This window comes from Etheostoma spectabile, chromosome 7 (assembly GCF_008692095.1).
Source record: "Etheostoma spectabile isolate EspeVRDwgs_2016 chromosome 7, UIUC_Espe_1.0, whole genome shotgun sequence".
Taxonomy (NCBI): domain Eukaryota; kingdom Metazoa; phylum Chordata; class Actinopteri; order Perciformes; family Percidae; genus Etheostoma; species Etheostoma spectabile.
This window is the reverse complement of record NC_045739.1, coordinates 12,493,150-12,501,465: the sequence shown is the minus strand read 5'-3', so window position 1 is coordinate 12,501,465 and position 8,316 is coordinate 12,493,150. Positions and strand designations below refer to the sequence as shown.

The window sequence follows — 8,316 nt, the reverse complement described above, 5'->3', positions numbered from 1 at the left end:
CTGCTGAAGTGTCAGCAGGGCCAATAATATTGAAAACAGAAAATATTCAGGACATTTTAGTTTCCAGCCACATGCTATATAAAACGAAACAGGCGGGAATTGCATTTTGGTGATGAAAAGGATTCCTGTAGAGGGCTGAATGTCCCTCGGGGACCTGCGCCCTCACGTCCCTTGGGAGAAGTCGCTATTGAAGGGGGCAGGGGTTGTCAGAGGAGCCACAAATTATCATTCTCATTAGCGACTGAATGGAGGAACGCGCGCACAGAGTTGCCGCCAAACTTTTAATATCAGTTCTCCCTCCAAATTTACAATTGCCATTGTTGCATTAGGCCTTGTTTAGCCAACACGTAATACTTTTTCATGCACTTTCTGACGCAGCCAGTTACAGTAAGTTTCATTTTTCATGCATAACTAGCTGCAACACTCAAATGACGTAAGGGGAGGCTCTCTGTCTCTCTCCTCCTTGCCATTAAGTAGCCTACAAATAATGAAGCTCATAGATTTGAATGTGAATACATAAATTCATGTATTTTATATGCTTTAACTTAATTGAAATCAGGAAGTCATGCAAGAGTTAACCAAAAGTTTTTTTTTGTCTCACTTGTCTTGAGGTAAGTTTATTGTTTAGTTAAACTGTCTCTTTGTCCTTTTTTCCTGACAGATCCACACCAATAATTATAATAATAAAAGATATTAAACTTACAAGTATTCTTTTCAGTTTATAAAAAAATAGAAACATTGAAGTTACAGTTCGACAATAGAGTGTGTTATCTGGATGAACCTTATGAGAGAGAGCTGTGTAGCCTACGCTGTTAAGGCTTGTTAAGGTTTAAACTGTTGTGTTCTATTGCTATATGTCTTCTGCATTCTACCACTAGGAAGCACTGTTGTAAGGCATGTATTAGTTGAGACCCTGAGTACAGAGAGTAACCCCCATTTTCCACTGGGCGCGTGCGTTCCGGCTGTGTGGTTTTGTTCCGTCCTCCACCACGCACCCCACTACACCAGGAGGTTCTCAGAAGCAGAGCATCTTGCCTGCCCGACTTGCAGATTATATTGTCTATAAGTATTTTACAGAACAATCACGGGTTTATTAAAGAGGCCCAATGCAGTTTGGGCCATTTCTTCACTGTTTTCTGGCTTTTTGCTGGCAGGTTTCTCTATAGAGCTACCCCAATAGCTTCGGAATATGTATTTGGCAGCCCCTATGTTTACTTGTGTCTGACTCCCCGCTCGGTCAGTCTGCTGCTTCCTCTTTCTCTGTTCTTCCAACAACGCTTTCCTAGCTTTCTGCTTCTTCTTTGTCGGCTCAGCCATGACGATAGCGGGAAAAACGTTATCGCTACCTTGAAGCCAGTTCCTGAAAGGGTGTATGCGTGCAGTGCCATGAAGCAATTCAGTACATCGCAAGACCTAATATCACACGATACTTCCTGACCCTGAGTCCAGAGGCCCGCTGGCCAAAAGTTGCAAGGGTGTTTTTTTTCCGCTAACAGGCGCTAGGAGGGAGCAAGACGACCACCATTCAGCTTGAAAAAAGTCAAATAACCATTCCAATGACTCTGAAGCTGTTCAGTCAAGGTAAATTAAACTAAAAAAGTACTGTATAGTTCCCCTTCATGCTAGTATCTACCTTCCACTTCAGACCCTTTTACAGTTAAACTCCGTACCTTCTCTTTTTTGTAATGTCTGTTATATTTTTCCTCCTCTAAGATGAAACTCTCGGCGTCCATGGTGTGTAGAGGAGACAAACTATATTGGGGGGGTGTCTTTAGGTAAATTGACTGGATGCTTTTTCTGTTTCCCTTCCTGCCCGGCTGCCTGAACCTCCCACGTGAAAATAAAACTGGTGCGTATCATTAACTGAGCTGAAAGCCGCCTCACGCACGTTTTTTGGCGCGGCTGGTGGAATCTCAAGCATTGACTTGAATGGCAGCGATTGCTCACGGGGGCCTCGGCGCCTCCGGAACGCAGCACAGACGCGCCTGGTGGAAAACTGGGGTGAGAGAAAAAAGATGGCGACTACTAAATCTACCGTGCTTTTCTACCATGCTTGCTACTCAGAACTGTTGTTACAATGTAAAGGCCTGCTGAAGTAACTGCACTTGATGAACATTCTGGAGTTCTTCTATTTGTAGACCCGGGGGGAGGGGTGGGTTAAAAATGCTACTTAAAAAAAAATGCTTAAAAATGTGGGGCAGACAACGCCACCTAGGTTTTGGTCATGAGGCCTAGGACCGCTTTAAAATGAACCAAGCCGTTTTTTGCCACTAGCGGTCAGTGTTTGTCTTGTCTTGTTGGCGTCGTTCCGTGTCTCGTCCTGGTGTTGATACTGCAGCTGCTGTCTCTGCTGTTCTTTAGCCTCTTTGCTTTTATTGCTTCTGCTGCTTCTCGTTGCTCTTGCTTGTGTTAGTCATGCCCCCTTTTTCGTCTAGTCACACACACACGATGACGGCTGGTGGCCTGAGAGGGGACGGTTGTGTCCGGGTGAACTAAGAAGTGTTGAACAGACTGCGGTCTCTAGGATGTGGTCCCAACCGAGTCTAACGCTCCCCTTTCCCTGTGGAATCTGTCACGGTGTGCCCTAAAATCAGCCATGACATGTAGGCTTATGTGTTAGACATAGTCTTTCCTCATCCTCACCTAAATCGCAGGCAGCTTTGCTCCCCAGTCCCATCGTCCCCTCATGCCATCGTCCATGTCCCCTCTCTTGCTGTCCAGTCACATGTTCTTTTTGAAATGGTCTGTTTCACTTATTCCCAGGTGGCTCACATCAGTACTAACTGGCACCAGTGGTGGGGCAAGGTCAAGTTATCGTCACTGTATAAAAATCGAACACCAAAAAATAAAAGCATGCCAAAATCCCAAAAGGAACACAATAAAACAAACTGTGCAAAAGAAGGAAAACTACAAAACATGACTGATAAACAAAATGTCAAAAACATGCAAACACAAAATTGCCTCCTTTGACCTGCTCACATATTCACCAGCCTACACTACACAAACCTGGTTGGCAACTATGTGCCAAGAAGTGCCAAGAATGTTTTCATGTAACCAAAGGCCTACTCAAGTGATTTTCCTGATTAGTTCCTTCTCACTGGTTAAAAGCACCCATTTTGCAAGACATTTGCCAAGGGATATACACATGCTACATTAATATATGATTATTCTTAATATCTCTCAAACAGCAGATCATCTCAAACACAAAGAGCCTTTTTGCTTGGAGCGCTAACAGTTGTCATCTATTCTGAACATGTATATAAGAAACAAGCTATCCTGCTGACCACTGCTCTCACTTTCACAAGGATGACAGGCTATATTTGCTCCTCAGTTTGAAGACGCTGCTGCAGCTATGAGGCCAGAAGGAAATGTTCTGCATGCTTTGGCCACAGGTTCTGCTAGTAAAGGCGGGGCTGGAGCATGCATCAAGCAGTAAGTGTTTTTTTGTGTCAAGCTATGTGTGTACTGGACACTCCTTGCACCTGTCTTCTTGAAAATCAGAGGGAGTGATATGGGAAAGGCAGATGAGGAGACAGACAGACAGACAGACAGACCTGAGAAGGGTGGGGACAGGGGAGGGTGTTTAAACTCAAAATGGTTCCCTAAAGTGTTTCATTCAATAGTGACATCCATGCAGGTGTTTGTTTTGAAGGGCGTTGGAGACTGCAGATTAAGTCGACAGATTATTAACTTATTTTTTTAGTGTCACTTCACATTTAACTCCTTGACACCATATTAACAGGTGTTCACTTTTTTATGTTTTAGCCACACACACACCCTCCTCCTACTCACACTGCCCACTCTTTTTGGCTCCCTTCATGCTTCCATCCTGTCTCGGTATTTATAGCAAGGGACCACTTATCCCTGGGACTGCGTGTGAGGTGTTGGGTGTGTGCAGACGGAGGAGGTGAGGCAGCATGGCTCAGATGCAATGGGACGTGTCAAACCTGATCAAATATCACAAGGTCTGGGTGCCGAATGGGCTCCGTTGATCCTCACCGCTTGTCTGCAGAACGTATTTCTGAGGCCAGGTTTGGCTTTTCAGCAGCTTCTCCTGTTTCAAGGCATGAGGCCTGTGGGTTACAGCCTTTGCAACTGGTGCAGATTCCACCAGAGAAAGTAAAAGGTCCCTTTGACAGGGCTAGAGGTCATCCTGCAGACTCCCAGGGGGCCATAAAGAAGCCCCTTCTTTAAATGTAGATGCATTTTATTGATGTATTTATCTATTGAGGAGTTTATCCTTCAGTGTCGTTCTCCTGGACAGCTGTTGCTCTATTTTTACTCTTCTTTTTATCTTATCTCTCTCTCTCTCTTCAGAGTTCAGCAGCACAAGTCTCAGAGGTAAATACTAGTCTAATGGTGTCCTAATGTTAGAGATGTGTAAATGAAACAGCTTAGAGATGTGATGTCATGGACCCTGAGTTATTCATCATACTGTATTTCGGTATCTACTAAAACATGTTTACATGCTTTAATGTTCAAAAAACACATCATTTTTCTCGTTCTCTCTCTCCGAATATACCTGTATTCACGCTCCATCTGAAACACTCCTTCAGCGTTTCCGGGTCTCCAGCATCTGTGCTTTTGGTGTCACTGAGAATGACTACAACGGCAATGTAGTGGCACTTTCTACCTATACATGGTATAGGTGTGATCACAAACGTCTGAAAGTCCTGACAGCATACGAGCTGTGTGCAATTCTCTGGGTATTACAGTAAAGACAATTAAAACAATTTTCCAATGAACATCAGAGATAACACAGTTCTTAAACTGTATTTAGAAAACTTAATTTGTGATTTGGGAATATTCTGCTGCAATCCTATTGTGACACAGTAAAAGTATTTAAAATGATCAGAATTTCACAAGACGAATGATATAGTATCATGTTCATCATTGTGGCTATTAGGATCTGTGAATGCTAATTTACTCACAGTAGAAGTTTAAATAAATTAAAGCAGAGTGTGTGTGTGTGTGTGTGTGTGTGTGTGTGTGTGTGTGTGTGTGTGTGTGTGTGTGTGTGTGTGTGTGTGTGTGGCTTACCCTGTGTCTCACCACATGCCCAGACTTGTCCCCAATATGACACTCGTGTCTTTTTTAAGATGCCACCGTCTGCGCCTGTTGTTTCTGCAGAAAAAAAGCGGAATCTGTAGTCAGCTTGGATTCACTTACAATGGATGCCAATTTCAAAATTCCCTAGAGGCTTTTCACATCACTCAGTATACCCTTTAATTAATCAGGTAACAAAAGGACAAACACATACAAAGAACATGTAGCACAGGACACCAATGAACACTTTCTGGAGTATGGCTAAATACACTACTTTTGTTTGTTATTGCTGTTATCTTTTTACACTTGTCCTGTCTGTTCATGACTAGTATAAGCAACCTACTGATGCAGGCCTGAGTTAACCATGCTGGCAACAAATAGAAGCTGTTCACCTTGGCTATATCTTGGCACATTAAGGGAAAAATGAGAGTAGCCTTATGCTACAAGAGTTGTTTAAGAGGTTTCTATGCACTTTTTTCTGTGACTGGGCTGTTGAAACATTGTAACAAAATCTTATCTTACTGCCATCTGAAACGATCTGCCGACTGCTGCAAAGAAGCAAGCTACAAACCTTTGAGATCCACCCTTCTATGACATTTTTAGCCTAGCTTAGCATAACTACTGGAAGCAAGGGAAACAGTTAGCTTCAAGACAATGGGGCACATGATGTCTTCTTTGCTTACAAACTAAAATGGAGATGAAATTGAAAGCAATTTTCTCACTGAACCACTGAAGGAGATTGTTGGAATTTAAAAAAATAAAGGTTCAATAAAGTTTTTCTACTAGCATGTTATATGTTATCATAACTGTCTGCTATATGCACCCTTTCCAATCTTCTTATGTTATTTTTGAAAGTCTTTAGTTATAACTCTGCTCTTTAAAATAAATACATTTACACCATTCAGAACTCTGTCTTGCTCCTGTCCCATGTATATGTGGCTAAAATGTACCATCCCTATCTAAAAAGGTTTTGTTCCAGGACTGGATTTGTAATCATTTGCACTTTAACAAATTTCCCATTTATTTTTAATGACATTGTGTTACTTCTGTTGCAGAACCTGCAAATACAATTGCACTTTGTCTCTCTATTTCTTTAAGTCACTTTCCCTTTATGTCACAAAAAATGTAAAGTTTGCATTCTACACATATGCCTATCGAATTTTCAGTCCCTGTCTTATATTTAGCAAAAGAAGAACACGCATATTAGACAGAAGGATATTCTACTCTGGTGTTGAAACGCTGTATTTCCTGACCAGCTATCCCACGGTGCTGAGACCCGCGTGGTCCTCTCCCCTGGCTAAACTAGGTGATGACAGCAACACTGTTGCAAGAGCATTATCACTTTAGCACAGTAGAGAGGGGTGCATTGTCCCCTAAACAGGATGTCCTGGTGTCTGGTCCCATCTCATCAGCCTATCCTTTGTGTGTGTCTCTGTTACAAATCCTCAAAACAGATGTGACCAGGATTTGAAAAGGTGCCATCACCTTTATAAAATGTCCAGCTTTTCCTTCCCTAACCATGCCAGTAGATACGTTTTTTTCTACCCTTTTTTAGCATTAATTTTCACTACCTATGGATTTTGATGGAAAATGCCAAGCAGACACTGAAAATGTAGCACAGGCGATTCGAGTATGTGTGTCGTTGTGAGATGAGCCCTTTTCTGTTTTTTCTTCTTTTTCTTTCTTTCATGCCCTGGGAAGGTAAACACTCATCCTCTTTGCTCTTGTTTTTCTTATTGTAACTGTTGAACAGTGTGTGCTCCACTCATGGTTTTATTGCCTGGATTGTCAGGCAAGAGGCAAGAGAGACAAGTGTCAATAAGTGGATGGGCTCACTCCAAACAAATGCGCCCAGAGAATGGGCAAAGAGAGCTGAGAATGCAGCTGGGTACACACACGCACACACGCACGCACACACACACACACACACACACACACACACACACACACACACACACACACACACACACACACACACACACACACACACACACACACAAAACAAAAGGCTTCTTAATGCCAAACCCTGAAGACATTAGTCAAATGTCATACAACTAAAATGTAGTGACTGCACCAATCAAGTAGCTGTAATTTACTTCTTTTTAAATCCCTTTGTGACATAATGCTTTAGTAAAATGTCTACCTTAAATAAGGTTTTACGTCTGCTGAAAACTAGCATCACAGTTATCTGTGATGCTGTGAGTTATCTTAATCTGTTTAAGCTGCACACATACAGTATCTCATACAGACTCATAAATCAGACTTGCAGACGAGAAATTAAATACTCTGTTTTTCATTTGATTTAAACATTTAATAAGTGTTAAAGTCTGGGCATACTTTTATCTATAGCTGGTATTCATAGTTGTCAACTTTAGATACATTTTGACCAACGTCATCGCAAAAACAAAGGAGCTTTACCTTCCTCGCTACTTTTCTGTGAAAATTACTTATTGCCTATTGATTGACCTAAATTGACCTACCATCAATTTGATATAAGCAGTAGACATCTAGTTCAGCTTTTGTAGATTGTGCAGAATTATGCACTATCAAGTCCAAATCAAAGAAAAATACTGTTGAGAAATAATGTGTTAGTTTGAATATTACTACTGACATAACAGGAAATGTTAAAAGACATAATCTATGACCACTTTCAAACTCCCCTGCATACATCAGTCACCACGCTGTCGTACTCTTATCTATATAACAAACAGCCTTTTACTGGTACTTAGCTTACTCATTGTCAAAAAAAATTTAGTGCCTCTGCAGCCGCCTTTTGGATTTACATGTTTCTTTCTGTCTGCTGGTGGAGGTGATCGTTCTGGGGATGGATCACCTCTCCAGCACTCATCTCTAGTCATGTTGTGCTCTTGAGCCCTGAAGTAACTAGGGCCCATGATGAAAACATAGAGCCTTGATAAGATTAGCACAGGCCAAGCACACATTGGGCACGGTAATGGTAAGAAGTATCTGTGTCAGCAATAAGTTTTGTTATTGGGTATTTCGGGTTCTGGTATTACTTTCTAGCAAGTTTTTCGTGTATTGCTCACCCCCTCTTTCTACCAAAGAAATAGTCCCTGATATCTATTCACACATTTGTCTGTTCATCCAGAGCAACAGGGACATGGATTCTGAAAAAAGGAAAGTGTTTTTATGTAAAGTAATTTTCTTGGAGACCTTGAATGGAGTCCTGTATGGGGCTCCGTTGGGGGACTCCATAGTTTTGCAGGGGGACTTCAACGCACAGTTGGGCAATGATGGAGATACTTGGAG

General features: G+C 41.9%; 1 long non-coding RNA gene across 1 annotated transcript in view; it reads right to left on the bottom strand.

Annotated features, from left to right (window-relative positions):
* Positions 1–1,358: 1,358 nt before the first annotated feature.
* Positions 1,359–8,316, bottom strand: part of LOC116692854 (uncharacterized) — an 8,483-nt gene continuing 1,525 nt past the window's right edge. The window contains exons 2-3 of the long non-coding RNA XR_004332802.1: positions 2,952–2,961; positions 1,359–1,439 (exon numbers count right to left, since the gene is read on the bottom strand). This is a non-coding gene — a long non-coding RNA (uncharacterized LOC116692854). The remainder of the gene's footprint in view (positions 1,440–2,951; positions 2,962–8,316) is intronic.